Consider the following 24845-nt stretch of genomic DNA (forward strand, 5'->3'; position numbering starts at 1 on the left):
TCTTAGTTTGATGGAGCTATACATCCTGGGATATGAGCTAAAACAGAGCCTACCCGTGTTACTACGGCTATATGACCAAGTTGTCAAGTAATTTGTATCCTAACCATTATAACATCTGAGCAAATGTGCTTGTTGGAGCTTTTCTGAGTTAGGCCACAGAATAAGAAAAGGGTAATTTGAAAATAATCTCTGAGCTCCTCAAGGGTATAGACAATACTGTCTGTTGTACACATTCATGTTAGAATAAATAAAAGCAAGACCATCTAAAATACATGAGCGGTATTAAAGTTTAACGTACATCTCTATCAAATGTAATTCCAGATTCTCCTTGAGGATACATGCATATGCTACCCTCTGTGATTCTTCTCTGTCATCTGTACTCAAATACAATTTACACAGTATCATCACAGCATTTTGTTGGCAGAAGAGATCAAAAGGACCTATGGAAATAACAGCTAAAGGCCAGTAAAATTCAGCACACCTATTACTGAAAGGAATTGTTTTAATTTACCTAAACATAAACTTATTTACTTATTATTTTAGAGATTTTTTCTTTCAAGCTTTCTATAAACTTTGCAAATAAAGCAAGTCTGTTTATACTGTTTCCTCAATATAAAGGTATTGATTTGAATACCATTCTCTATTTTGACTCAGTGACATTTTCAGCATATTTTATCTATATAAAGTGTCACTTAAACATTTACTATGAACATTTACCATGTTCCTTTTGGGCCTGTGGTAACTCTGGTGTTATGGACTGTCTAGAAAAAAAGAAAAACTATATAGATAGATAGATCGATCTATCTATCTATATACCTCCTGCCCTGAGAGGGTTGTTTCCACCCAAACCAGTGGCCATCACAAAACAACATACCTGCTGGATGAAAGACCCAAATATGAGGCAAGAATCCATCAAAATCTTAGAAAAGAACACAGGCAACAACCACTTTGACCTCGGCTGCAGCAACTTCTTGCTGGACACGTCTCCCGAGGCAAGGGGAACAAAATCAAAACTGAACAACTGGGGCTTCATCAAGATCAAGAGTTTCTGCACAGGGAAGGAAACAATAGACAGAACTAAAAGACAACCTATGGAATGGGAGAAGATATTTGAAAATGACATATTGGATAAATAGCTAGTATCCAGAATCTATAAAGAACCTGTGAAACTCAGCACCTAAAAAAATAAAAATTCCAGTCAAGAAATGGGCAGAAGGCATGAACAGACAGTTCTTCAAAGAAGACATCCAGATGGCTAAGAGAGACATGAAAAAATCCTGAACATTACTCATCATCAGGGAAATACAAATCAAAACCACAATGGGATACCACCTCACACCTGCCAGAATGGCTCAAATTAACCAGTCAGGAAACGACAGGTGTTGGCGAGGATGTGGTGAAAGGGGAACTCTCCTACACTGTAGGTGGGAACGCAAGCTGGTGCAGCCACTCTGGAAAACAGTATGGCGGTTTCTCAAAAAGTTGAAAATAGAACTACCTTATGACCCAGCAATTGCACCTCTAGGAATGTATCTAAAGGATACAAGTATAGATATTCAAAGGGGGCACACACACCCCAATGTTTTCAGTAGCAATGTCCATAATAGCCAAATTATGGAAAGAGGCCAGATGTCCACTGATGGATGAATGGGTAACAAAGATGTGGTATATATCTATATACACAATGGAATATTACTCAGCCATCAAAAGGAATGAAATCCTGCCATTTGCAACTATGTAGGTGGAACTAGAGGGTGTTATGCAAAGTGAAATATGTCAGAGAAAGATAAACACCATATGATTTCATTCATATGTGGAATTTAAGAAACAAAATAGATGAACACAGGGAAAGGGAGGAAAAATAAGATGAAATCATAGAGAGAGACAAACGATAAGAGACTTTGAAGTCTAGGAAGCAAACTGAGGTCTGCTGGAGGGGAGGTGAATTGCTAAATTTACCTGTGAAACTAATAATACACTGTATGTTAACTGACTTTGAATCTGGATAAATAGAACAAACAAAGAAGCAACAGATCTGCCAAACCCCGTCACACATTCCCTGGGTAGCGGGAGGAGACAGATAGTTTCTGCTGCTCTTTCACCTTTCACATCTTTCTTTTCCATTGGGGCATTCTGGTTCCCAGATTCTTCCCCTTCTATACAGGTGAAATTTAAAAAGTCACTGGGGAATGAAACAATTAGAAACAACCTGGGTAATATCTATCAAGTTCTGAACGCGAAATCTGACAAATAGCAAGAGAAGAGATGACAGTAACAGAATAATGGAGACTTTATGTCTTCATGTCCTCAGATCCCTGATGAGTCAGTTTTGTTTTGTTTTGTTTTTTTTGCCTACTCAGCTGATTCTCATTACAAGGGTAGGAGTTACAGTCTGCTGAAACTATATACAATGATAATTATCTGTGTGGAGTCAGCAGTCTACAAACTCACTGTTGATTCTGGTTGTATTATGTAGTTTGACACAGAGTTTACTCTTCATTTATCTGCACTTTCCTCTTCCCCACCAGCATCAAGCACCACTTTCTGTATGATATGTGTTTAACAGATGCTAATAAAATTGTTTTCCAAACCAGTGCTGTGGCCCCTCATCCAAGGGATAGAGGAACCAAACCTAAATCGACTGTAATCCCTGGATGAGCTCAAGTAGGTGGGTCTAAACCAGAGCTAAGTGAGATATTTATGAGAAACTCTGAGTAATTCAAATATACTTGCAATAGGATCTCAGTTAAAAGTGACATTTTTCTGTGTTTAAAGAGGGAAGCACTTCAGCTCTTCATTTTTCTTCGCAGAACATATCTTCACGTCTATAGCCAGAAGGAACAAACTCACATTTTTAATGCAATTTTTAGACATAAATTCTTTGCTCCTTACTTAAGCTTCAGTAGTGCCACAATGAACTCAGTAGTGCTCATACTTTTTTAAAGAAGCTCTATTGAAGTAGTCAAAAATTAGTAATAGGGAGTTTGACATAAAAATGGAAAGTGGTCGGAACCCTACCTCACTTCTACTCTAACTTGCTTTCATGTTATGCCACATTGTTATTTATTTTATCTTTCTATGGAAGTTCAGATTTTTTTGTGCAGATGAAGAGATTTGGGGCCGGTAGACAGATTCTGTTTATGTCAAGAGTGACAAATTGTCTTTTGCAACAGAGAGATTCATCTACATCTTCCCGTCAAGATCAGTTACAATAATTACTGCTGCAAATACAATGAAATTTAGCCTAAAAAATAGAACATAATAACTTTGCAAAGAGCTCCATAAATTGAGATGAGAGTCTGGATGGTAATGTAGAGCTACAGCAGCCTTGACAGGAGTATGTTTAAGTTATACCAATCATTGGAATTCTCTGGAAAATAAATGACTGCATTTTAATTACCAATTCTAAAACAACAAGATTTGGGGGTAATTACAAGTTTTGCTCTTAGAAATAGAACTTAAATTTTACTTATACATGAAAATCAGCCAAGACAGAAACTTCTCGCTGAACTGGAAATTATTTTGTTAATTATCACATAAATCAATATAAGAGATCAATAAATGCACCAGAAAACAAAGAAGTTATTTGTCTTTTACTATTTTAATCCACCCCATGTAAAACAAACTGCAAATGCATTACAGTTTTACTAGTTAAAAATCTATAGGAATGTTTATCACTCAGAGACGGTGCTTTCCATATTCAATATGGGAACAGCCCAAAGTATCTCTCAACTGTTATCAGATGACCACCTGTGTCCAAACCACCTGGATTAGTTGTTTATGGTGTTGATGTCTGGGTCCCTTCCCAGACTTACTGAATTGGAATTTGGGGGACTGCAACTGAAATTTTGCAATTTTAGTAAACTTCTCTTTTTCTTATCGCATGAAGGTTTGAGCATTACTGTTTTATAGGATAGAAAATGTCTACCACCTTCAAGTATATTTGAAACCAGGAAGAGTCATCGCAGAAGTGATAATAAAGGACAGTTTTAAAGTAGAAGGAAAAAACCTCTATAAATTAGAGATACCTTATGTCTATATCTTTAGATACAAAACCACCCATTGAGTGGCAATGGTCTAGAAACTGGTGGATGCCCAGCATTTTATATTTTTTAATTTAATTTAACTTAACTTATTTATTTTTAATTTTTTTGAGAGTGTGCATGCCTGTGCACATGTGAACAAGAGGCAGGGGGTGGTCGGGGGGAGGTGGGCAGAGGGAGAAGGAGAGAGAGAATCCCAAGCAGGCTCCACATCCAGCATAAAGCCCCACATGAGGCTCAATCTTACAACCCTAAGATCATGACCTAATGCTAGAGTCAGATGCTTTACCGACTGAGCCACCCAGATGCCCCTGGTGCCCATTAAAAAAAAAAAAAAAAAAAAGGAAAGGAAAAAAAAAAGAAACACACAAGAATGTAGGCCCTTATGAAGCTTACAGGAAAAAGTCAGACACTAAAACACAGTGAACCAGAAAGTAAGTTAAAAGACAATTAGAATGGAAAAGAGAAAAAACAGAACTGGGTAGAAGGGACCAAGATTGCCAGGGAGGAGTGGTGGTCGAATTTAAAACAGGGTGGTCAAAGTCGACCATATTGACAAATAGCCTTTGGAACAAAGATTTGAAGGAAGTGAGGAAATTAGTAACGGGAACAGTCTAAGCAGAGGAAATAATCTATGCAAAGCCCTCACGGGTTATGCATTCTTTGCAGACAATCACATTTTCTTTAATATCACCCATTTCACAGAAGAAAAGTAATTTCTGATATTCCTTCTATGAATCAAAGACCCCTATGATGCTTGCTGTATTCAGTCATCCCTTCACCGTGGATTTCTTCCTAGAGAATTTCAGATACTAAATAACTGTTAAATATCTTTCCCTAGGGATTGATTAAGGTTAACTGACATACTCTGGCTCTAGTAAATTATAAGGTAAATTGTACAAAATATAGTAGATAGCACGTTAGAGGTTTGTTGATGGGAAAGGCAGGTGTGATTGTCCACGCAAATAAATTCTTTATGATTATGTCTTTATCTTTTTATACTTATATACCTCTTCTTGCCACAAAGCATAGATAAATTTTAGTTAAATGAATGTCTATATGATGATATACCATTTTACCTATGACCTGGGCAAGAGAAAATAGTTATTGTCCCTACAGATGCTATTGTGTTAATCACAGTCTACATAAACCATATTTTCAAATTCAGTAACAGATTTTTTATCTGGAACATAAAATCATATATATAAACACTTCAAAGATATATTTTATTAATCTAGAGAAAGAAAGAGTGCAGTGGGGAGGGGCGGAGGGAGAGAATCTCAAGCAGACTCTGCACTGAGTGTGGAGCCTGATGTGGAGCTTGATCTCATGACCCTGAGATCACGACCTGAGCCAAAGCCAAGGATGCCTAATTAACTGTGCCACCCAGGTGCCCCTAAAATCAAATATAGTAAAAATATGAGAAATCCAGTAGCGTAAAGAAGAAGAAGGATGAGATATGCATATTGAAAGAACAGCATTAGTTTTCACATGTTGTCAATTCTTAAAATTAGAAATTTTCTGTTTTTTAATTGAAATCTTATTGCAATAATGAAACCAACACTTGTCTTTTGTGATATCTTTACTTAAAGTTCCACTTAAGGATTAATAGTATTAATAATATTCTAAAGAGTATAAGGGAACAGACTAATTTTAATCTATGATAAAACATTTATTCACACTCTTGATTAATAACAGTACCATTATCAATATAGAAAAAGGGAAATATTTTTATCTCACTTTTCAGATAAGAAAATTAGTCTCAAAGATGAAATAATTTACTCATGATTAAAGAATTGGTTTTCGGGACGCCTGGGTGGCTCAGTTGGTTAAGCAGCTGCCTTCGGCTCAGGTCATGATCCCAGCGTCCTGGGATCGAGTCCCACATCGGGCTCCTTGCTCTGCAGGGAGCCTGCTTCTCCCTCTGCCTCTGCCTGTGCTTGCTCTCGCGCTCTCTCTCTCTCATAAATAAATAAAATCTTAAAAAAAAAAAAAAAAAAAAAAGAATTGGTTTTCAAAGTGAAGTCTTCTGATTTTATAAGCCACATATTTTTTTTTTCAAACCAATTCTGATTGTCACTTATTCGTAAGGGAAATACTTACCTTGTAATCATCTGTGGCAGCCAGCCTGCAAGAAGGCTTGTGCTGACCACTACATCCTGGTATTTTCACCATCCCATGGACTCTTCCCACATTACATAGGAATGACTCTTGTTACCAAAAGAAAATGGTACAGTTGATGGAACGCACCATCCAAAGCTGACCCATAAAAGACATCACAGCTTCTGTCTTGCTCTTTATTTTGAACACTTGCTCTGGGCAAAGCCAGAGCCATGTCATATGGAACTGAGGCCTCCTGTGGAAAGTCACCTGAGTGTGGCATCTTGGAAGTAGACCATCCAACCCCAATCAAGCCATAGGATGACTAATCCTGGCCAGCATCTTGATGGCAACCTCGTGAGAGCCTCTGAGGTATTCCTGAATTCCTGACTGAATGATCCACTGTGAGTTAATACATTTTTATTATTATAAGTTACTTTTTTGGAGTACAATTTATTATGAAAAAATAGATAACCATTTGCACACATATACGTATGTTAAAATGTAAATGAAAATAAATGTTTCCAAAGAACAAGTACTTGCCCTTAAAATGTGGGATGTATTTATTCCTCAATCTTATTCTCTTTTATTGAAATTATTCTGTTTATGACTCCTAAAAATGCATTATTTCAAGGGATTCCCAGGGTTAATCAGCATCACTATTACTGGTTCCCAAGGAGAATCAGGTGAGTTCAGCTTCAAGTCTTGTTCCAAACCATTTGGTGCTCCTGAGATATTTCCATAGAGAAATTCTGGATATTCCCTGCTCGCTACTTGTATCATTTGTTTATAAAATTATGACATCACATTAAGTTCCCAATGAAGTCTGAAACTAAAAGAAGAAAACCCTTCCTCCCTGTGAAATGGAGAATGCTTCCGTCTTAGTTCATGTATCTCATGACATCTTTTAGAAGTAGAATCATGTTTCAAGCATCTAGGGCTCAATACCACAAACTGTAGTCCAGCATGTGACATTGGCAGTATCTCATTATATTACTGAAGACTGAATAAGGGACATAACTAGTCATCAGAGCCAAAATGCATGCTAGTTTGGGAAAAACCACTTAACCCCTGCACCAAGCTTTCCTGGTTGATGCTGGCTAGGAGGTCCCTAGTAAATATTTAAGGACCTGAGAGAAAAGGAGATCTTTAGAAGGAATGGCTGCATTCTGCTCTCTGCTTCTGCTCACACAAGAAGCAGAATAAACTAAACTGATGGTGTTGGGGAGTGAGGTATTTGCATTTACCTGAGGGCCCTTCAGGTAGACAGGGTGAATGAACTTTGGCAGGAATCTAAATTGTGTGTGAGGTTGCGGGTGTTATGACTGTTCCCATTTTACAAATAAAGAACTAGGGGTGCCTGGGTGGCTCAGTGGGTTAAAGCCTCTGCCTTCGGCTCAGGTCATGATCCCGGGGTCTTGGGATCGAGCCCCACATCGGGCTCTCTGCTCAGCAGGGAGCCTGCTTCCCCCTCTCTCTCTGCCTGCCTCTCTGCCTACTTGTGATCTCTGTCTGTCAGATAAATAAATAAAATCAAAAAGGAAAACAACAACAACAACAACAACAAAACAAATAAAGAACTAATGGTTGAGAGCAGTTATTAGTTCATGATTACAGTTAATAACTGCCCAAGCAGATACCTATTTATTAGCACAGTGCCTGGAAGACAATGACCGAGAGATTTCTTTTCTTTTTGAAGATTTATTTATTTATTTGAGAGAGAAAGAGAGTGAGAACACAGGGTGGGGAGGGGAGTGAGGGAGAGGGAGAGAGAGTCCCAAGCCAACTCTGCGTTGAGCATAGAGCCCTATGTGGGGCTCCATCCCATGACCCCAAGATCACAACCTGAGGCGAAACAAGAGTCAGATACCCAACTGACTGTGCCATCCAGGCTCCCCAGAGAGAGACTCCTTTAGTCTTATAATTATCTTAGAATCTCAGTATTATTTAATCATACAGTTAAGAGGAAATTAGACTTCAGCTGTCTAGTTAACAGATCAGTTGACAATGATTTAAGCATCAGTTGGGAGCCTTTATGAGATTAACTTTTCTCCTTCATATACTATTTCTGAATAAAGATGATCTTCCCTCAACTTGAACAAGCCAGAAACATGGGTGTCTGACTTTCAGGAAACCATGCTGAATTTCATTAGTTCAAAAATGTCTTATAATAGAGTGAAATCATCTTGGAGATCTCTTCATTCTTCTACATTTCAGTTATTCACAAATGTGATTACTCCCCTGCTTTCTTTTAGATGTCCTTAAAGGACCTGGCTTCAGGAATCCTCCTTTTCTTGGTCCTTATATTTTGGACATACCTTTGTTGTTATTGATTTTTTTTAACATTATACTAAACACAATTATCTTACATAACAAGATTGGCACAAAGCATGATATGATTATAATTTTTTTTTAAGATTTTATTTATTCATTTGACAGACAGAGATCACAAGTAGGCAGAGAGGCAGGCAGAGAGAGAGAGAGAGGAGGAAGCAGGCTCCCCGCGGAGCAGAGAGCCCGATGCGGGGCTCGATCCCAGGACCCTGGGATCATGACCAGAGCCGAAGGCAGAGGCTTTAACCCACTGAGCCACCCAGGTGCCCCTATGATTATAATTTTGATATGGATCTCAACCATATTAATACCTTCTGAGGCAATTCTTTCCTTGTTACAAAGTGGGTTATGCTCCAAGCCATCAGGCTCTACTATTTCACCCTCACACCCAAGCAGATGGTATCTTGGCGTCCTGTTCAGAGTTCAGGATCATCTCTCTACCTCCATGGCTGTACCCTCCGCTATGCCTTGAGACCCATGCCACACCATGAGCTTGCTGCCCCTCAATTCTACTCTGTGATTTGGGGGAGTTTGAGGGCTAGATTCCAGAAAGTCTACAGGAGCCACTGATCATGAGGAAATTGGGTCTGCCCACCATACCTTGAAGAGACAGTTGATAGAAACATGGATATTTAATGCTTCTGATGAAGTCTCTGATAAAAATGAGAAACATGTTATTGAAAGCCAGAGGAAAGGTTATTCTTGTTATAAAGTGGTGAAGAACTTTTAAACAAGAATAAAAATAATAAAGTGGGTTATGCTGCCGTTTAGTATTATGTCAAATCAATACTTGTAATCATACTTTTTTCATATTAAGAATGATCAAGTCATGTTACCCTTTTTGTATACATGCACACTTATTTTTTAGCCCAATTACAAGATTTTATGCGAAGTAAGTGACTGTCATCAATCACAACTCCTGAGTGATGGGGGGAATTTATTATGGGAGAGATGAAATGGTATCGTGGTTGAAGACGTGCACCTGGCACCAACTTCTTGGGTTGGATTCCCTCCCCACCACTAACAAACAATGTGAGTGTTGAAGAATTGTGTAAGCTTTATGTCTCTCATTTTCTGATATATACAACAGGGGTAAGAATAACTGTCTCACAGAGCTATCATAAGACTTAAATATGTTAATGCATTTTTTTTTTTTTTAGAAAGCTGTGTGGCATTATCTTTGACTTTAAAAAAATGTCATAGGTTTGGTTCCCCTCCAAGAAAATGTTAAGCCTTTCTAGACAGAAAATATCAACATACACTCTGAGAGATGTACACCATATCTGTTATTTGGCCTTAAAAAGTACCACTATTATCACCTGTTGCTCTATGGTGTCCACTCTGCTTACCTATGGGAACAGCCAATGATTATTTACACTACTGCTAGACATTTGGCTGCATGTTCTGTGTGTTACTTCCTTTAAAATTCACTTCAATATTGAGGCACCTTGGTGGCTCAGTCAGTTGAGTGTCTGATTCTTGGTTTCAGCTCAGGTCATGATCTCAGGGTCCTAAGATGGAGCCCCACGGCCAGCTCCATGTCCAGTGGAGTCTGCTTGAGATTCTCTCTCACCCTGTGCCCCTCCCCCTGCTTGCACACTCTCTCTCTCTTGCATATTAATTAATTAAATAAATAAAATTTACTTCAATCTTGTAAGAAAAGAATAATTATTCTCATTTTCTAGATAAGGACACTGAAACTCAGGAAATTTAAGTCACCTGGAAAAAGACACTATTAAGTGGTGGTCCAACCAAGCTAAGCCAAATTTATAAACTGTCTAGTTTAGCCAGGAAGTCAGCTAATAATGATGTAAGCCTGGGTTCGGGGCTGGTGGAAAAGTTATTCCAGGACTGGTAGGAAATCAGAGAATGCCAGTCCTGGTTCATCCTATGGTTTGGACCCTGTTCATTTTCCAATTCATGCAAATGCCTTCATCTAGGTTTCTCAAACAATCTCTTTTTACTGATCTTCAATAATTTCTCTTCAAAATGCTTCAGGTGAAGAAGCAGAATCAATTCTGAAAGAAATAACAAAAAGAAATCCTGTTGGGAAACACAGGTCTGAATTACACATGAAAGAGCTTTGAGAATAAAATGTTTTTGGATTTTTGGGTCACCTGAGTGGCTCAGTCAGTTAAGTGTCTGCCTTCCACTCAGATCATGATCCCAGGGCCCTGGAATGAAGTCCTGCGTCAGGTGCTCTGCTTGGCAAAAAGCCTGCTTTTCCCTCTCCTTCTGCCTACCCCTGCTTGTGCTCTCTCCCTCTAATGAATAAATAAAATCTTTAAAAAATATTTTTGGATTTTTTTTTTTTTTAATCTCAAAGGTGGACAGCTGTAGTTACTATCATCAGAGCCAACCCCTTGCTTATTTAGAGAGCCCCTGGTTGTCATCCCCTTCTGGAATTCACCTGAGGTGGCTGCCCTTCCTGGTGTCAGCCTGCATCCCTAATTCATCCATGTGGGAATGCAAGGGCTTGAGTCTGCGCCATCTGGGGCAGCTTTGAAGGGCTCACAACTTGGGATTGGCTGAGACTTCCAGAGAAACATCATCCCTGGTCCAGTCCATCCTCTGTGCAATCCTTCCTTCCTTTCCACAGATGCTGTCTTAAGAACATTTCTACCAGACCTCCTGTGAGCTAATCTCCATCTCAGTGTTTCCCGGGAATCCAAAGTGACCAGAGGAAGAGTGAATTTCCTCTGTAGGAAAACCTTCCAGCAAACAAGCTCTGTGCCCAAATATCTCATGGGCTACCAGTGGAGTGGTGTACACTTGGAGCAGCATTTTACTGAAATACATTTTTCATTCCATTTTGATTTTCAGGTGTGTGTGTGTGTGTTGTGTGTGTGTGTGTCTGTTTTAACATGTCAAACTGGCTTAATTGGTTGCCTAATGCAACTTTAAACTTTTTGGTACCCTGAAGTCTGTTTCTGCTTCTAATTTTTGCAAATGCCAGACAATCTGACTTTCCCTATTTTTCTTTTTTTAATAATTTCTAATTCTGGATCTCAGTCATCCTTAAAACAGAGTTTTGAAATAAATCTTTCTTGAGGTTGTGTAGTAGAGAGATTTGGAAATGACAATATTCACATCTCCTATCCCCATAACAATATTCAGACATTGCAAATCCAATTTAGTTTACATTTCTTTTTATCTGGAATTTCCATCAGATAGAAATTTGAGCCGTTTGGCAGATGCTGAAATTTATTTCTTGCTTCTGAATTTATGTTTAGCTATAAAAAAAAAATTCCCTGTGGTCTGATCTTCCCTGATTCTTAACCACTTATCCCCACTATTGCATATATCAAATCACCATAGGAAGAAAAATTTGTTCTTAACCATTTTTAAAATTTTGTGATAAGAAGATATAGAATGGATTTTAATGGTTTGACGTAAGCAGAAGGCTCAATCTTCTAATCTTCTAATATGAGGGCTAATTACACGGAGGCTGATGGCCAGATGTCTCTTCTTTCCCTTTGGCACAGAACAAGGATAAGTAGGCTTAAGTTTAACACAGGAGATTCAGAAATCACACCAGAAAGTCTCCAAACAGAAAGGCTATTCTCAAAGATGACTGCATTTACAATTCACAAAGAGAGTGACCAACCCTTTGCTTAATCCTCATTTAAAGGAGATTCTACAATCACCATGAGACAAAGTAAAAAAGAGTTAGTGTTTAGGAAAACATGTGTGGGTTGTTCAATAAAATGGTTACTGGAAATTTCTAAATATAATTCATGATACATTAATGCACCAGGTATTTACTGAGTTCCTGTATACTGAAATTTATGCTAGGGGAATGAATAGGGACAATATAGCCTCTTAGGATTTCTTCTGCAATGTAATGTTTAATTTCAGGGTCTATTTAAAAATCAAATCATGGAGCTCAATTCTCTTCTATGTATGAAACCAAAATAACTGTTGTCCAGAAGTCATGTGGGAAAATTACACCAGATCTGACTGAATACTTATTTCATTTATTTATTTTTTTTAAGATTTTATTTATTTATTTGACAGAGACACAGTGAGAGAGGGAACACAAGCAGGGGGAGTGGGAGAGGGAGAAGCAGGCCTCCCGCTGAGTGGGGAGCCCCATGTGGGGCTTGATCCCAGGATCCTAGGACCATGACCTGAGCCAAAGGCAGACACTTAATGACTGAGCCACCCAGGTGCCCCATATTTTAAACTGTCATGATGAACATAAATATGTAACATCTAAAGAGCAAGGATCAATGGTGTGTAATGAGCTTATGCAAATCAACACAAAATGTCCAATAGAAAAACTGGTAAAAATGAGAACAAAACCAGAAATTCGTAAATTACCAGAAAAATTGGTAAATTCCTAGACGATTTGAAAAATATACCCTAGGGGCACCTGGGCGGCTCAGTCAGTTGAGTGTCTGACTCTTGATTTCAGCTCAGGTCCTGATCTCAGAGTTCTGAGACTGAACCCTGTGTCCAGCTTCTGCACTGGGTGTGGAGCTTGCCTGGGAGTCCCTCTCCCTCTGCTCCTCCCCCACTTGCTTTCGTTCTCTCTTAAAAAGATAAATATATATATGTATATATATTTGTATATATATGTATATATATACATATATATATTTACCAGATATAATATGGAATAGAATATTGTTTAGCCTTTAAAAGGAAAGAAATCCTGTCACATTCTACAACCTGCATGAACTTTGAAGACATTCTACTGAGTAAAATAAGCCAGTCACAAAGAAGACGAATACTGTATGATTTTACTTATTCAAGGTATCTAAAATGGTCATATTGATAGATAAAGTAGAGTGGTGGTTGCCAAGGGCTGGGAAGAGAGGAAATGTGGTGTTATTTAATAGGCACAGAGTTTCACAAGGAAATAGTTCGGGAGATACATGGTACAACAATGAACATACGTAACTTTAGTGAATTATATGCTTAAAAATGGTTAGGATGATACATTTCATGTGTTTTTATCATAATTAAAAGGCTTTTAAAAACCACACACACACAAATTATTAAAATTATCTAATGGAGGTGAGGAGTTTTAGAAAGTTTTTTAGGTGTATTACTTGATATATTTTAAAATTTCAATTTGTTAATATTTATCATTTAAAATTTGTATTTCATTTTGAGTAAAGATTCTTTTAGAATTTATCATGCGTCCTTTCTTACAAGAGCAAACAAGCATAAGACATCATTTGTAGAAAGGAGTTTTATTAAGATACTGTCAATATACGTTTATCAACAAAATAAGGTTTGCTGATATAACAGATAAACCACTAATCTCAGTGCTTAATACAATAAAAGTTTACTTCTCAAATGTAAATCCAACTGGTTATTCCCAATTAGCATTAAAGCCCATAGGCTTCCAGTTATGGAAGGAATAAATCATTCATAATAATGATTCAAGTCAATATTGAAGCACTCAGTAAACCCAACATTCAATGTTGAATTATTCAAAAAAATGTGTTCCATAAATAAATCACGGGAATAAGAGGTACAGCATAGGGAATATAGTCAATGGTATTAAAATAGTGTTGTATAATAGCTACACATGTGGTGAGCACAGGATAACATGTAGAGATGTGAATCACTGTGTCATACGCCTGAAACTAATATAATACTGTGGGTCAACTATACTCAAAGGGAAAGAAAGAACGACAGAAAGACAGGACAGAAAGAAAGGAAAGTGCTCTTGGAGTCAGAAATTCAGGCTGAGGAAGAAAGACTTCACCCCCTTCAGCCCGTGCCTGCCATGGTCATTTTCAGCTATCAGCAAAGAAAGGACAGTGAGAATCTGGAGCGTGAGAATCTGGAGCGTGGGAGGTTCCTAAAGTACTTCCTTGCTGCACCCAAGTATGGTCCGGGGACAGGAGCAGCAGTAGCCCTCCTAGAGAGCTATGGGTCCAACTGTGCAAGTCTCCTTTCAGACCAACTGAGTCAGAATCTGTATTTTTTTAACTTTTTTAAAGATTTTTATTTATTTATTTGATAGACAGAGATCACAAGTAGGCAGAGCACTAGGCAGAGAGAGTGGAGGAAGCAGGCTCCCTGCAGAGTAGAGAGCCTGATGTGGGGCTTGATGCCAGGACCTTGGGATCATGACTTGAGCTGAAGGCTTAACCCACTGAGCCACCCAGGCGCTCCCCAGGATCTGTATTTTAATATGATCCCCAGGTGAATGATACTCACATTAACATATGAGAAGCAATGTTTTAGACAAGGGAGAGGCAATACTGTCAGCCAAACAGGGCCTGTTACACTCCAAAAATTACTTATTACCTTTAGGGATTAGGATAAGGGAGAGGATATGAAGAGCTCAAATTATTTCCAACATTTCTGATTCAATGGACATGTCATATTTTTCACACACACGTTTTGTTTTCAAAGCACCAGGAATTACTAGCTTGCCATCTTAGTGTTCACCTGGATCCCTGATGATGGATTAATCTGGAGTATAGCTGGATATATAAGAATTTAGCATGTGGAGATAATCTCATTTAATCTCTCTGTGCTCACATTTAGATAATACTATTCCGGGAAAACAATATTTTCAATTATATTGGACAAGTTGTACACAGAATTATGAAAATTATTCTGTCAAAAATGGTGAAAAATTATTCCAACTGGAGCAAGTAAATTTGCTTTTGTGACCACTCTGAAAGAATATGAACATGTTGGCAATTCAATTTCTTTATGTTTATATTGGAAACAGACACACACACACACACACACACACTTACCCACATCTCATATTCCTATAATTCATGGAGGTTCTGAATAATCAATGGAAACATACTTTCCCAAAAATGAACTTGGTGAAGATAGTTGACAAGTTTCACTATAGATTTTAATGTTGTAGTGACTTTTGAACAAACAGGTTCACCTTGGTGGTACTGCGTATTTGGAGGTTTACCAAGTTTAAATATTATTCACAACCAAAATGAAACAGTGCTTTCCCCTAAATCCGTGGCAAGCATACCTAACACAAAACAGTATTAGAGCGCCCCCTGCTGACACACGGCCGCCGCAGCTAACAGGTGCAACCACCATTTTACGTGGCCAAGTGGTTCTTGAACCTTGAGTTTCATGCCTTCAGTTATTACAACAGTTCTATATTTTAGTTTTTATAAATGTTTCTTTTTCAGCCGATCATAAGTAATTGGTTAATTCTGTAAAACACTAAATAGGAGGCCTTTTTATTGACACTGTTTACAAAAAAAAAAAAATGGCAGTTATTTCGCTGTAGCATTTGAATTTTTTAAAGATGACCATCTTCCTTTTTTTCTGAGAAGAATGCTTGAGATTGTTTACCATAAAGTAGAATCCTAAAACTTCTCTGGAAAAGATCTGGGATTTCAATTGTTTCAAAAGTTTATCCCCTAATGAAAAATCAGAGAAGGCATTTGCTAACGTTCATGTAGCCAGACTATACTGGGTTCAGTTAGGACGGCATGGATGCCTGACCCACTGGTTGTTCTGCTGTTCACTATTCATTAGAATAAATTAGTTGAGTATGTTGAACAAAAGATTGTTCATTCTCCAACAGTTAAAGAGAGTCAAAAATCAGAGTTTTTCTTACAATTCAAAAAAAATTACAAAAAAAAAATTTCTTACAAAGTTTATCTTACAATTCATGCGACAAACACACCTCATTTATTAAGTTCATATATTGTGGGTCTTCTTATTTAAAAAAGAATATATTCATTCTAATTTTTAATATAATGGCCTTAATCATTAGTTTACAAAATAAAACCTACTGCTTTGACTTGTGTTGGGTCAGGCTGAATGTTCTTTTTCCCTGCCTGGGTATTTCTGTAAGCAGTTACCCCATCTGGAGGCCACATGCAAGAAGCAATAATCAACTAAATTTAGAACATCCCAACTATAAGAACCATTCTACTTCATTTTTCTACTTCCCTGACAATCTTCTAAGAAATTCAATTTCAAAAGGGAATTGCCACGAATTTCTACAATAATGTTAGTTGTACATGCTGATTTCTGAAAAACATCTTACAGAAAAATAAACAGAAGTGGCTTGCTACAGGGCAGAAGAAGCAACACAATTCTTTCCTGACATATTTTAAATGCCTCACCAATTCTAGGCAGTAAGAAGCTGGTAAAACTCACTACAGGAAGATAATAAAAACACCTCAAAGACTTTAAAAAAATCTTTCCTTTTTTCTTTTGTATTGTGGTAACTATTTTAAGGTCATTAAGGAAGACTCCTTTTAGGATAAAAAATATATGTGTGTATGTGAACAGTCAACAAATGTTTAATTGTAAATATCTTTTCCTTACCTCGGGCTCTATGGCAACAGAAGAGGGTAAACTGCACATGGATGTGTTTAAGTTCACCATGATATCAAGTCTGTGAAAGGCTTCCTTTATTATGGCCGATCTATTTTTAGCCAGCTTGTGGTACTGTACGTATGTATGTTTGCAGAGCATTTAACCAGAAGTGTCAAGGAAATGCAATAAAAGATTTCTAGATGAAACCTGCACTTTAAAGAGTGTGACTGAGGGCACTTGGGTGGCTCAGTGGGTTAAGCCTCTGCCTTCGGCTCAGGTCATGGTCTCAGGGTCCTGGGATCGAGTCCTCCATCAAGCTTCTGTCCAGCAGGGAGCCTGCTTCCCCCTCTCTCTCTCTCTGCCTGCCTCTCTGCCTACTTGTGATCTCTCTGTCAAATAAATAAATAAAATTTTTAAAGAATGCGACTGTATTTAAGGAGATGAAGCCACAGTATATAGGAAAGGAGTGATTTAGGGAAGGTAGATTTATCTTATATCATCTATCAGCAAAGAAAAGAAACTGAAGACCCTGAATGGATCCACAGTACTTGGTTTGCGTGGAAGAGACTAGCTTGGAAACCACTAGGAAAATACAGCAATCATATCTTTATTTAAATATAAAATAATGGAATGGAAACTTGTAAAAAAAAAAAAGAGTAGTAGTTTTTTTTGTTGTAAAGAATCAGTTCTACTAAAGCAGTTTGATACAAGAATCAAAGATTCTTGTGACACCCATACCTTAAAAAAAAAAAAAAAAAACGAAGAAAGAAAGAAAACAAAAAACCAGGAAGCTGCTGAAAACATGTAGAAAGTGATCTTAACCAAATCTGTCAGGTATTAATTAGTACAGAGAAAACAAAAAATGAAGGAATTGCATTATGCTTTATGGGGGGGAAATAATAAAAAATAAACCCAAGAAAATATAGGTAGACTGATTTTTAAAGTTTAAATTCAATTTGAAACATAAGCCACATGCACTTCTCTTGGGTGGTTTTCCCAGGGTAAAAGTACTAGCCTGTCCATGAACTCATGACAGGTAAGAAAGAGCATCTCCAGCAGTGAGCACATCCTCCTAAGTTTCAGGTGGAAATGAGGGTCTCCTGAGCCAGGATATGATTTGGTTAATTTCTCTGAATAGCACCTTTGTTTGAACATACTGATCAGAAGGTGATCTGGTGGAAGGAGACATTTATAAAAGACGGTTTTGCTAATGTTCCCAGAGTAATAAAGAGATCAAGGTGCTATAAATCTCACTGGGAATTCTTTTCACTTGAAACTGCTTTTCTAATTTAATCATCTTGCCCTCAAGAAGAGAAGGGTCAAGTGAGTTTCTGAAGATTTGGTACTTAGCTAAAGGTGTAAACACACTAAAATCTTTTTTTTTTCCCTTTAAATGATTAAATCTCCATTTTTGGTACCAGCAGGCCCTTATTTCTGATATGATCAAGGACAGTATTTTTTTAGTTAATTAAAAAGCATGTTATTCTAGAAAATCACAACTCTCTATGCATAAATATTTTAAATATTTTATTTTAAATGTAAACACATCCACCCACCCATACCCCCATCTAATGTCCAGTGGAGGCCATTCTAGTGCTGTAAATTCCCAGCTGGAGGGTTACATGATTTCATGTCAACTAGAGTCACTCACCAATTAGGAATTAGTTTTTAAAAAGTGCAGTGAGAAGTTAAAGATCATTCCAAACTCCTCTGAGGGCAGAATCATCTAGACATTCATTTCCCCTTGTCCCCATTTCCCCAATATATTTTTACAATAAACTCATCTACATCTGATTCAACAAAATTTATTTTTTTGGCATCTGTTTTTATTGAGTCAACCCAAAGCAATGGGTTTTTTAAAACAACTCTCTTTCCGGTGTTCTATGTGCTTGGTTTGCACAATACTTAATTAAATTGTGTAATTCCAAATAGCTTGTACAACTGGCTGCATGACTAGGATAGTCTGAACATTAATCACTGAATATTTGCTTACCTCTCCTTCCTCCTGTGGGCAGAGAATGATCCCATGTCCCACTGACGTTGGCCTTGGCTGGGTGACGTGATTTGGTCAATGGCTGTTATTGGATGTGAATTCAGCATGGGCTCGAAATACACCTGTTCTCTTGCCTTTCTGTCATCTCAGGGAGAATGACAGTCCCAGTGTGACTGCTCCTGCCGGAAGAATGAGAAATGCAGTGAGGAGAGCCACGCTGGCTGACCCACAGATGGGCAAGCAATAGAAGGGACATGGCTGCTGTATGCCTCTAAGTTTTGACGTATTTGACATGCACCAATGTATGAACGCAACAGAAATTAGCTCAAATGACTTTAGGAAAGCAAGTACTCAGCTTGTTAAAGCAGAAACAGGTAGACGAAGAGAATCCTACTAACTCTCATGGCATGGAATCAAAAAATAAAAATGGGGAGGAATCCTGTTTCTGTTGGTCCCAGAACTTTGCACGCCGGCTTGTACTTGCTCTTCTCCCTGATCAGAATAGTGTGGCCCACGGTGTTACCACTAGTCTTGAGTCTAAAGACAGTGCTGCACTCATAATGTTACTTCAAAGAAAGATCACATTGATTTTTTTTTTAAGATTATTGTTGTTAAGATTATTATTGTTGAAACCAGTATTAGCAAAGCCTATCCCGAAAGCTGCCTTTCTCAAAATCCTCATCAGCTCAAGGTCTTTGTAGGGAATACAGCCGTATTTTGTAGCCTATCTCCTAACTGATCTTATGCTGATCTTAGGTGTCCCTCCCATTCCTGTAGAGCCATGTACCTAGTGTAGTGCCTCATTTCTAGATCCTTCCATGGCTGTAGCATAATGCGGGACACCTGCAGAGGACCTCTTCATTACAGAGGACCAGTCACCATGACTGAGACCCACTGATGTGTGACAGGCCCCTGGGGCATCCCTGGCTCCCCCAGTCTGCTTTGTTCCCCGCTCAGCAGAGCCTGTTCAATCACGGGACTTTGCCCAGCCAGCTGTCCCATATACCTGTCCCATACCCCAACCACCAGATGCCCCTTCTTCTCACAGCTGCAGTCTGACCCCTCCAAGAGGATGAGGCATCTGAGGGCTTCCCCCACCTGCTTCTCAAGCATCATTACGAGACCGCTATCTACATTCCATGCCAGGCATCACTCGAGGGTCTGGAATATAGCCGTCAGCACAACATGACAAAAACCCTGGCTTCAAACACATATATTCTAATCCAAACACAAAATATAGTCAGAAAGGTGGATAGCAAAATGCTGTAATGTAACATTTTCACCTATCAAATTAGCAGAGACCATAGATTTCTAATCTCTACTTACTACTGAAATTACTTTTTTTTTCCTTCAATGGAAGAAAGAGTGGGGAAGAATGTTATTATACACACAGCCGGATGCAAGGTAGTAAGACTTTACAGAAAGCCAGAAGAGAATTTATAAGAGGAAAACAAAAAACAAAAAACAAAAAAAAAAAAACAAGAAAAATTTTAATGAAAGGCTTTCAAGATCTCAAGAAATTTTATCTAACTCTACCTTTGAGTGTTCTAAGGACAATTATGAGTGGGCATAGTTATTTAAATAAAATATGCTTATTTCAATTAATTAAATATAAATGGGGAGGAAAATCTTAACACCCAAAGATAATGATTTTAGATAACCAAATTCTGTAGTATTCTTTTTTTTTAAAAAAGATTTATTTATTTATCTGACAGAGAGAAAGAGAGAGACCACATGTGAGTGGGGGGAGGGCAGAAGGAGGAGAGAGAGAAATTCAAGCAGACTCCATGATGAGTGCAGAGCCTGACATGGGGCTCAATTCCACTGCCCTGAGATCCTGACTTAAGCTGAAACCAAGGTCAGAAACTTAACCGACTAGGCCACCCAGGCACCCCTAAATACTGTAATATTCTTAAAATGTAAACATAATGGAGTTACTGAAATTTTAAATTTTACTGACATAAAAACTTTTGTATGCTGTTAACTTTTGAAATTATACCCATACACTACACTACGGTTTTTCTTTTTTCTGGGAAATTTACATGGATGCCATATGTGTGTGTGAAGGAACACATGAATTCCTATACTGTGGAATATTATTTTATCCTGGAGAAAACAGAGCATGTCAATAAAGACTCAGCTATTTTTTGGTTCACATAAGAGGATATTAAAAACTGACACACATTTTGCTGCTTCTGTGAAAAACATGAGAAAGCTATAGCTACATGTTAATTATGGTCAAATGTTCACATCCATTCACAGGCTTATAATTCATATGAAATCAATGTATTTAGGCAATTACAGTTTTATTTTGTGGGAACTGAAAACCATTTTGAAAGAATAACATTTAGAGGAAAATTAGTAGAAGTCTTCCTGTTCTCCTGTCTCAAATTTAAATATTTAATATTTAAGAAAAGACAAATGGCATTCAGAAACTACACCAAGTATCTTGGTAGAGCCTGCCAGCAATTAATGGATTTCTATTTGCAGTTTCATCATATTTGTTTAAATTTACTAAGTGCTTCAACAATTGAGTATGTAGCAGTGCCTATTTTTCCTCAAATCAGAAACTTATGCTCAGGCCACTTAATTTTGACTTTTTTTTAAAAGTACACCCATCACTGGGATGGGCACCTGGGTGCTGCGGTCCGCTGAGCATCCAACTCTTGGTTTCGGCTCAGGTGGTGTGTGTGGGGGGAGGGGGAGGTTGGAGATAGATTATGCACTCAACAATTGTATTTCAACCATTCAGTCATTTAGATTTTGGATAAATTCTGCACTAGTGATATCTGTTGTAATTATGTAAATGAATGAACACTTATAATAGCTAATTGATTATAAGTCTTTGGAAAAGTCTCATAGGATCGAGCCCTGTATTGGGCTCCACACTCAGCCAAGAGTCTGCTTCTCACTCTCCCTCTGTCCCTGCCCATGCTCACGCTCTCGCTCTCAAATAAATAAATATATATATTTTTTTCCTTGAGAGAGAGAGACAGAGATAGCAAGAGAGAGCATCAGCAGGGGAGCAGAGGGAGAAGCAAACCTCCCTGCCAAACAGGGAGCCCGATGTGGGACTCCATCCCAGGACCCTGGGATCATGACCTGAGCCAAAAGCAGACACTTAAACTGAGCCATCCTGGCACCCCAAATAAATAAAGTTTAAAGAAAAAAAAGTATAGCCATCATTCTACATGAGATGATAGGTGGGTTCCTATCAACAATTGGCAGCTGTGTGTTTTCTGACAGAACTAAAGCCCTGTGTTTGGGCAGAATATCTTATCAATTTTTAATGGAATCATGTAGGAGATGCAAGAGCCTCCTCTGAGACCACTCCTACTGCAATTAGGACTAAGAGCCTACACAGGCTGTCACAGAACCTTCCACTGGGCTCCTTCATCCCCCTGCATTCCAAGTAAACACATTCAGTGAAACAAAGCAAAAGGAAATATGCCAGCAAACAAAACCCCTGGAGTCTGTGGATGAGGAAAATAAAGACCTCAATTTCAGTTTCAAAGACGTGCTAATGAGCTAAATAAACTCACTGAGATCTGAGTTTTAATTCCTGTCTCCAAATCCCCCCAACACTTTATCTCTGTTTGCCACTCTGTTCCATAGTGAAGGTTTTGTAGTTATTTTATTGATTTTCTAAACCAATTTAGCCTACTATCAATATAAATCTAGTGTCTCTTAAATTAGATTAAAATTTAATTTGCAACCAATACCTATTGAAATAACCATCTCATCGGTAAATTTTAATGATGCTGAGTTAAATGTCAAGAGAGCTATTTTATTTCCATTGATTTGCCTATTGATTGCTAAACCACAATCCACGATGCGATGCTCTCGTCCCATTTAACATAATGCCTATCTATTACGTAAAAACTGAGACTTACCATTGTAAAGTGACCTTTTACTTTTCCTAAGACTTAAAATCAATTAGTGAGAAGTCTATCTCCAACCCTCTCTCCACACCGTATCCCCAGTGCCCCCTACCAGATTAACTCCTGCAAAATCCCTTCCCTGTACTCAGTGTGATTAGTTGCATCCATGAAAGCATTTATTTTACTTACACTAAATGACACAAGATCACATGGAGGAGTAACAACATCTATAATTCTGAAAAAGAGTTTCATCACGTGAGTCCAGGACTACCTCTTATACTGACAACACAAGCTCTTGACTCTCTGAGCTCATTCTTTGTTCGTCTACTGCCAAACCTTTCCCAGACAACTTCTTGGCCTTTCTTCCAAGCTAAAACTGCATTAGTCAGTTTGGAAGAGAATGTATTATCATGACTCTTATAAAACCCAATATTGGTCAAGATGCCTTATGGGATCCTGATGGCCAAAATTGTTTCCATGATTGAAAAGTTTCTACCATGCTCTTCCTGGCTTCTTTCACTTCTCTGGTATAACCACATCAACATTCATGGTCTTCCTCTTTCCACTTCTTATTTCCTTCAAATTCTGAAGATTCCTCCTTTTATCTTTATCTTATTCAGCAGAGCAACTCAGCCTAGCCCTTAAAATAGTCACATATCCTTTGTGCACTAGATTTCCCTCTTGTCTTTAACATTTTAGCAAATAAAATTGCCAAATTTTAAAGTACATTGCTATGTGAGTATATCCACATGCTCCTCTTATTTCCACTGTAACATAATGCATATAACACAATATGATACAATTCAGTTTTTATCATAGCTCATCCTTGATGACCTAAGCAAACTTCTTTGCCCTATGAATGCTTATTTCCCCAAATTCATAAATATTTGCTAATAATAATTTTATTATCCATAAATAATCTATGGGGTGGCTGATCACATCAATATTTGTTTTTCCCTCTAACTCCTGTTCTAAATATCTAAAACCTTCACAGAAAAGAAAAGGACTTTATATTCAAAAAGTATCTACACTGTATCCAAAAAACAGCAAATGCTTTAATTCTGAAAAATGGGAACATAATAATGCACTTGTGGGAAATTGAGATATTTTAGAAATACGGTAAATTGCGGTATAAGAGAGCTCAGTGTTACAGTTAACATGTAAAAATCACACAAATTTAACTCAAAATAGCTGCTTCCAAAAGAATAATTCAGGCAGTTTTCCACATAAATGCAGAGTGACAAAAAGTCACCTTTTCATATGGGATAATTATTTTTTAGCCCAATTCATTATTATTCATTGTTCTCAATTACCTGGATTTCTTTGCAATACATTCTTAAAATAAATAACAGAAAATTAGAGGGTATATTTACAACTTATAAACTATATTCTGTGTAACTGAAGACAAGTTTGCCTAACTTTTTTTTTTCCTTTCATATAATTTTGGCTTACCAAGTTTTACCTAAAGATCTAGTTTCTGGTCTCACCTGGAAAAATCTGAAGATGAGAATTCCTGTATGTCAACAGTCAGTGTGAGCAGAGCTGTCCCCACTCAGATGGGTCACATGTTTTCCAGGCCACCTCTGTGCTTACTGTTCCCACACTGAGGTCCTGCGTCATCCCCCATTGAGAAACATTGACTCCTGGTCTACCTCTCCATTGCTATTTGTTTTCGGAAGTCTTCCCAATCCCTGGACCATTTGGAACTATAAACATTAAGTTGCAAACTCTTAGTTCTTTTCTGCCTCTGGTAGTAAGTGCAAAGTCTTTAGTAATTAAAAAATGCTAAGTTATCTTCACTGAAGTTGACCAATGTCTTTTAAAATAGATTTATAACAATGAAAAAAATTGCTGAGAGTTACTCAGAAATTTCAACTAATGCATTTGTTGCAGTCTAAATGAGAGTAAATCACACTCTTTTTTTTTTTTAAGAATGAATTGTGCGTATAAATACTATTCATTGTGGTTATCACTGAAGTTTCATGTACACAAATACACTTTTGTATTTGTTCATCTAATCCAATATAAATATTTATGTTAATCAGTTAAACAGGAAAGTATACATTGACTCTAATTGGAATACTCGACTAGATCTTTAGCAATGAAGAGGTGATCAGATTTGAACACGTGTATCATATGCATCTGTCCCTGAGAAACTTCGGATGTCACCTCTTTAGGAATCCACACCTTTCAGGGTATGAGTCATTCTAGATG

The sequence above is a fragment of the Lontra canadensis genome, unplaced genomic scaffold (assembly GCF_010015895.1).
Source record: "Lontra canadensis isolate GAN:19392208 unplaced genomic scaffold, GSC_riverotter_1.0 scaffold85, whole genome shotgun sequence".
Lineage (NCBI taxonomy): Eukaryota > Metazoa > Chordata > Mammalia > Carnivora > Mustelidae > Lontra > Lontra canadensis.